Genomic DNA, 7570 nt, shown 5'->3' on the forward strand with positions numbered 1-7570 from the left:
GTTGCTTCTAGTAGGCTAAGCGCAAGCCGAAACATCAACATGTGAAAGTCGTAGAATTTTGCGATCAAATTGTGGCTAGTACTGTGATGTTACTAGTAACCTTGTGTTACGTCATATGGCCAAGAGAGCATTTGAAGGCGAAACTTCTGCATGGGGAAGCTGCATCATGAACAAAAGTTTATATCGAGTATTATGTTGACGTTAGTAGGCCCTGGCCGAAAGCGCAGCATGTGAAAGGTATAGATAAAAGTTAGCGTTGCAGTCAGTACTGTGTAGTTACTAGTAGCTGGATTTAAGCTCGAAATGAGACACTGTTGGTGAAACTTCATCATGAGAACGTCACAAGCTGATCACGCTCTATGATATGACTAGTATTATGTTGCTTCTAGTAGGCTAAGCGCAAGCCGAAACATCAACATGTGAAAGTCGTAGAATTTTGCAATCAAACTGTGGCTAGTACTGTGATGTTACTAGTAACCTTTTCTTACGTCATATGGCCAAGAGAGCATTTGAAGGCGAAACTTCTGCATGGGGAAGCTGCATCATGAACAAAAGTTTATATCGAGTATTATGTTGACGTTAGTAGGCCCTGGCCGAAAGCGCAGCATGTGAAAGGTATAGATAAAAGTTATCGTTGCAGTCAGTACTGTGTAGTTACTAGTAGCTGGATTTAAGCTCGAAGTGAGACACTGTTGGTGAAACTTCATCATGAGAACGTCACAAGCTGATCACGCTCTATGATATGACTAGTATTATGTTGCTTATAGTAGGCTAAGCGCAAGCCGAAACATCAACATGTGAAAGTCGTAGAATTTTGCGATCAAACTGTGGCTAGTACTTTGATGATGCTTGTAGCCAACCGAATTGGTTGAAAAGCCCAATAAGTAAGCTAACTTGGGAGAGCTTGTTGGAAACCAAATGCTACTAGATTGGTCCAAATACATCCTTCAACAGGGGATCACTTGGCTCGCTTTACGAAGAGGAGCACAGCTATATGTGTTAATTCGGTATGAATCGCAAGATTTGTTTACCGACCTCTCTAACGCAAAAGGCGGTCTCGGCTTCGGCTGTTGACTGCGTCCGATTCAGGGTTATATAACTCTCGATTGAACACATTGATGTTCTATTGTTGGTGCTTCCAATAAAATTGGAACACTTAAAGCAGAACCGATTCAAATAATAGCATTCTGATCAATGATTGCATTCCTTGATCAAGAACTGCTGGAGTCATTGTGATGGCGAATTTTCTTCATAAGAAAATTGCAAAGAGACGGAACTTAATGAGACTAGTATTATGTTGTTTCTAGTAAGCGGAAGCTGAAACAGCAACATGTGAAAATCAAGTTTTGTTCAATGATCTCGAGGCGATAAGTACTATGAAGCAACTAGTAGCCTAAGCATGACTCAGATTTGAGACAGTCAAAAAGACTGGCGAAACTTCTTCACATGAAAGTTACATAGAGAACTACAAATGTATACAGCGAGTATTATGTTGTTTCTAGTAGGCGAAAGCTGAAACATCAACATGTGAAAGTTGTCTGCAAACTGTAGAACGATATGTGATTAGTACTGTGCTGTTACTAGTAGCCAGTCTGACTGTAGAAGCCAAGACAAAGGGAAACTAATGCATCTGAAAAGGACAAGTTATGGAAAGGTATGCACGATAAGTATTATGTTGTTTCTAGTAAGCGGCAGCTGAAACATCAACATGTGAACGTCGTTGTGTACAGTAACCTAGAACTATATAGTCCTTAGTAACGTGCATTTACTAGTACCTGTAATTGGTATTCAGACTCAGGCAGTTTGGAATAGTTTGGCAAAGATGCACCAGAGAAAACTGGGATTTGATACAGAAATTGTTGAATACAAGTATTATGCTGCTTCTAGTAGGTTGAATCCGAAACATCAGCATGTGAAAATTGAAAACATTTCTGGTTCGAATTGTCACAAGTATTTGGTGATCTGAGTAGCCAAACTCACTACAACGCCAATTGAAGGCAAAAATTCTCAACGGGAAAAGCTATTCTCATTGAATGAGCTAACAAGACGAGTATTATGTTGCTTCTAGTAGGCGAAAGCCAAAACATCAACATGTGAAAGTCTTGCTGAACAAATTTAATGTTGTTGAGCTCAGTACCGTGTGAATTAGTAGCCATAATTGGCGAGCGAAAATTGAACTGGCGAAACTTCGTCTTTGGAAAATTGCAGATGCCGAGCACTTATTTTGCAACGAGTATTATGTTGACTGTAGTAAGCGAAAGCCGAAACAGCAACATGTGAAAGCTGTTGAAATTTGTGGTCATTTTGCAATAAGTACAAGGAGTGTAACTAGTAGCCAGGTCAAAATTTGGGATAAGAATGAGCAAAAATTCTGCATGAGAACAGTTGAAATTATGAAACTAAATTACAAAGACTAGTATTATGTTGTTTCGAGTACGCGAAAGCGGAAACATCAACATGTGAACGTTTGTAACGAAGTTTCGTTAATTTTCAGCCTAGTACTGAGCAAGAACGAGTAGCCTCATCTCCAATCCCACGCAAAATGTAGTGAAATATGTGAGTGAACCTTATTCACGGTGAGGGTTTCCCGAGGTCTGTATTGCAGCGAGTATTATGTTGCTTCTAGTAAGCGAAAGCTGAAACAACAACATTTGAAAGTTGGAATTAATGACTGAATGGAAACTTCGACCTGTGTTTGATAGTAGTAGCGAACAAAACTGCTGAATCGGTTTCTGTCTCATATTGGTCAGTGAACCAATTAAGAGACAATCAACTACATAACCTGAATTGGGCGAGAGAACCCCCTTAACTTAAGCATATCAGTAAGGGGAGGAAAAGAAATCAACTGAGAATCCCTTAGTAATGGCGAATGAACAGGGAAAAGCTCATCGGGAAGAGAAATGGCAACATTTCTTGGTGTCCGGTATGGTTTGATGCTAGACTGGTGAATTTGTCCTGATGTCTACTGGAAAGTAGCATCAAAGAAGGTGAAAATCCTGTAAAGGTCATTTTCGATACCAGTCATAATGGCTCATTCCTATGAGTAGAGTTGTTTGAAAGTGCAACTCGAAGCTGGAGATATGTCTCTCCAAAAGCTAATTATAAAGCGAGACCGATAGTAAACAAGTACCGTGAGGGAAAGTTGAAAAGCACTCTGAAGAGAGAGTGAAAAGTACGTGAAACTGTTGAAGGGGAACTGGAGTGAGCGTTACCATACTCAATGCCTTGATATTATATTCTCGGCTACCGAGTAGTGTAGTTGTCGTCTTTTGGCAAATCTTGTTAATGAATCGAGCAGAAGTTTTCCTCGGAATTCTTCTTGTTGATTCTAAACAAAATGAGATAAATTGATCTTGATTGCCTGTCTGACCTCAACTTCCTATTCAATGCTCTCTACAGCCCGTCTTGAAACACGGACCAAGGAGTGTGAGTTGCTTGCAAGTGTTGTCGCTCATTGAAAGCGCACACGCGAAATGAAAGTGAACAGTGTAATTTTTATGAATTGCACTACTTTGTGTGGTGAGGGCGCCGATTCGGTGTCCCGCAACCACGGACGGTTTTGCTCTTATTGCATGACTGATCCAGAGCAAGTAGCACACGACCCGAAAGATGGTGATCTATGCTTGGGCAGGGCGAAGCCACGGGAAACCATGGTGGAAGCCCGAAGCGGTTCTGACGTGCAAATCGATCGTCTGACCTGAGCATAGGGGCGAAAGACTAATCGAACCATCTAGTAGCTGGTTTCCTCCGAAGTTTCCCTCAGGATAGCAAAAGCTTGAGCAAGATTGAAAAATCTTCGCAAAGCAATTTCATCGGTTAAAGCGAATGATTAGAGGAATGGGGGAAAATTTTTCCTTCACCTATTCTCAAACTATAAATCGGTGAGATGTCCTTGTGACTTAATTGCACTTGGACTATGAATGCAAGCTTTTTGTGGGCCGCTTTTGGTAAGCAGAACCGGCGATGTGGGATGAACCAAAAGTTGGGTTAAGGCGCCTAACTACTTGCTCATGAGTCACCACAAAAGGTGTTGATTGATACTGACAGCAGGACGGTGGTCATGGAAGTTGAAATCCGCTAAGGAGTGTGTAACAACTCACCTGCCGAATCAATCAGCCCTGAAAATGGATGGCACTAGAGCTCGTGGCCTATACCCAACCATGAATATCAATATCTAACGCAAGTTAGATTAGAGAAAAAGAGCCTCACCAGCTCAAAAATGATATTCATGTGTAGGAGGACACATTGATTGCGCTAAAGTATGCACGCAAGTGTATGCGCGAAGCGATCAATGGAGCAGATCTTGGTGGAAGTAGCAAGTACTCAAATGAGAACTTTGAGGACTGAAGCGGGAAAGGCTTTCATGTGAACAGCGTTTGCACATGAGTTAGTCGATTCTAAAAGACAGGCTAATGCCAAAGTCTTGAATAGTGGTTTCTTGAAAACTGCTGAGTCTCGAAAGAGCATCGGGTTAAAATTCCCGAACTTACTCTCCTGGCATTGAGACGGCAACGTCATTGAGGTCGAACTTTGTCATTGGGACCTTGGGGAAGAGTTATCTTTTCTTTATAACACGTTGTAGAGTCCTTGGAATTGATTCAATCAGAGATAAGGCTCGAAGCGTGCAAGAGCACAGCAGCATTTGCTGTGTCCCAATTGTTCCTGGTGGCACATAAAAGTTTGGCTTAGCAGATGTCAGGAGAGTGAATCGTACCGATTACCGCATCAGGTCCCCAAGGTGAAAAGCCTCTGGTCTTGGAACAGTGTAGATAAGGGAAGTCGGCAAAATAGATCCGTACCTTCGGAAGAAGGATTGGCTCTGAGGAGTGGGTGTAACAAGCCTTTAGTTTGACGCTTCGGTCTGCTAAAGCGTGCGATGGCCTTCGGGTTGTTGGCGTTTGGTTTGACTGCTAGCTGATATGCTTTAGGTCTATTCTGTTGCACAAAAAACACTCGAACTCTGAACTGGTTCGGACAAGGGGAATCCGACTGTTTAATTAAAACAAAGCATTGCGATGGCTGGTGAAACGGTGTTGACGCAATGTGATTTCTGCCCAGTGCTCTGAATGTCAAAGTGAAGAAATTCAAATAAGCGCGGGTAAACGGCGGGAGTAACTATGACTCTCTTAGTGCAACCTCCACGAGGTCTCGCTGGAAACTGCCATTCGTGGCTGAGCTAAGCACACCATCAATAGTCCCCGGAATGGACAAACCTTAAAAACTTGCCCAGTGGAAGGAAAACCACTCAACAAACCACGGTTTCGGAGTCATACCAAAACAAAGACTGTCCGTGGAAGGCAAACCACTAAAACCACGGTTTCGGAGTCACACCAAAACAAAGACTGTCCGTGGAAGGCGAACCACTAAAAACCACGGTTTCGGAGTCATACCAGAACAAAGGCTGTCCGGTGAAGTGTGCTGACCACCTTAAAAGTTCGCCAACCACTTTGGGTAAAACCAAAGTCTGTACCTCGGTACAGTAGTCCCAACGATGAAGACAATCAATGAGAAAGATCTGGCCTCAGCCAGACAAGACAGTGTGAGCACCAGTAGTTGTGGAGACGTGGCCTCCAAGTGGACCTGCGACATCTGCGGACAGGGTCCGTTCAGGAGTGAGCTCGGCCTGAAGCAGCACAAGACCAGAAGTCACAAGTCAGGGGCATCACAGACGAAAGCATCACAGGGAGCACATGCGGGCAGGGCTCCCACCCAGGAACCCGTGAGTGGCCAAGCAACAGCCCCCAACTGGTGCTGCTCAATCTGTGGTGCTGGACCCTTCAAAGGACAGACTGGTCTCTCACTTCACACCAAAAGCAGGCACCCAGATACATACCACCAGATGCAGGCCCAGAAGACAGGCAGATCTAATGCAAGGTGGACTCTTGAGGAAATGGCTCTGGTCAGAGACGCGATGAGGGTCCTTGATCCCGCATCCCAGAAGCAAGAGAATGAGCAACTGGCAAGACTGTTCCCCCATCGATCCGCTGAGGCATTCAAGGGCTTGAGAAAGAACCAACAGTTTGTGGCAATGATGCAGGAACATGACAGGGAGGAAAACACTGTGCAGGAAGACAGACCAAGACACTGTCTTGAGACGGGCATCGACCTTGAGATGCTGGCTCTTCCTCCTCCGGGTGAATGGCACAGAATGACGGACGACGATCTCACCCAGTACGTCGAGAGAGAGGGACAGATGTGGCTACAAACCCTTGCACAAGAACCAGGGAAGAATGGGGGACAGAGGGCTCACAAACATCCTAGACGATCCAAGAAGGGCATGAGACGGCACCAGTATGCAAGACTGCAGGCTCTTTACAGACGTGACAGGGCTAAGGCAGCGGCATCAGTGATGGATGGGTCATGGGAGAAGTTTGGTGAGCACAACCCCATCACCGACAAGACAGGGTTTCTTGATGCTTGGCAGCAGCTCCTTGAGACGGAAGCAGAGACAATAGACCTAAGCACAATCAGCGGTCAGGGTTGGGTCACTCCAATCACCATCGAAGAAGTGGCCAAGTGTGTGCAGACCATGGGACAGACAGCTTCTGGACCAGACAGGGTGAGCAGGAAGACGGTGACTTGCATCCCCTTCAAGAAGTTGGTCTCCCACTTCAATCTCTGGCTGCTGGCTGAACATCTACCCGAGTGGCTCCTTAGTGGAAGAACAGTGTTCATCCCCAAAGTGGCAGGGTCTCAGGAACCAATGGACTTCAGACCCATCACAGTGGCAAGTGTACTGGCCAGGGTGTTCCACAAGTGCTTAGCTGCACGACTTGAGGACCTAGACGACAATATCAGACAGAAGGGCTTCAAGAGGGTAGATGGGACGGCAACCAACTCTCTTCTGCTGCAGGGCATTATCAGTGAGGCAAAGACACAGAGACGGGGACTCAAACTGGCCTTCATAGATGTGAAGAAGGCCTTTGACAGTGTGACCCACAAGGCCCTGGCAGAAGCAGCACTAGAAGCAGGCATAGACCCCAAGATCCTCAGATACATCATGAAGGGCTACAAGAGACAGGGCACAACTCTGGAGATCGACGGAGCAAGACGCTTGGTGAAGCCATCCAAGGGGGTCAGACAGGGGGATCCCATCTCCCCAATCCTATTCAACCTTGTGATGAACAGGGTGCTGAAGACTCTACCCCAAACGACTGGAATCCAGATGGGCTCAGAAAAGCTGAATCACCTCGCCTTTGCCGATGACGTTGTGTTGCTAGCTCAGACGCAGACAGGGCTTCAGGACTCTATCAACAGACTGGAGACAGGGCTGGAAAGATGTGGTCTCTCTCTCAATGCCAAGAAGTGTGCAACCCTAGATGTGGACACAGTGCCAAGGGACCGACAGATAGTGATAAACCCTAACACAGTGTTCAGCAGCAGGGCAGGAGGTCTCCCCGTGATGACAGCAGAGTCCTTCTACAAGTACCTGGGCATTGAGACAGGGGCATATGGTACGAGGACAAACACCATCAAGAAGCTGGAGAAGAAGCTAGATGACCTGAGAAGAGCCCCCCTGAAACCACAGCAACGAATCTGGATACTCAAGACCTACTGCATACCCAGTGTG

The 7570-nt window shown here is 45.5% G+C and overlaps 2 pseudogenes; both read left to right on the plus strand.

Moving 5' to 3' along the window:
* Window positions 1–942: 942 nt before the first annotated feature.
* LOC142356712 (5.8S ribosomal RNA) lies at window positions 943–1094 on the plus strand (annotated as a pseudogene).
* Window positions 1095–2777: 1683 nt separating this feature from the next.
* The window catches only part of LOC142356710 (large subunit ribosomal RNA), a 7251-nt pseudogene continuing 2458 nt past the window's right edge, over window positions 2778–7570 (plus strand).

The sequence above is a fragment of the Convolutriloba macropyga genome, unplaced genomic scaffold (genome assembly GCF_964194025.1).
Source record: "Convolutriloba macropyga unplaced genomic scaffold, txConMacr16.3 SCAFFOLD_341, whole genome shotgun sequence".
Taxonomy (NCBI): domain Eukaryota; kingdom Metazoa; phylum Xenacoelomorpha; order Acoela; family Convolutidae; genus Convolutriloba; species Convolutriloba macropyga.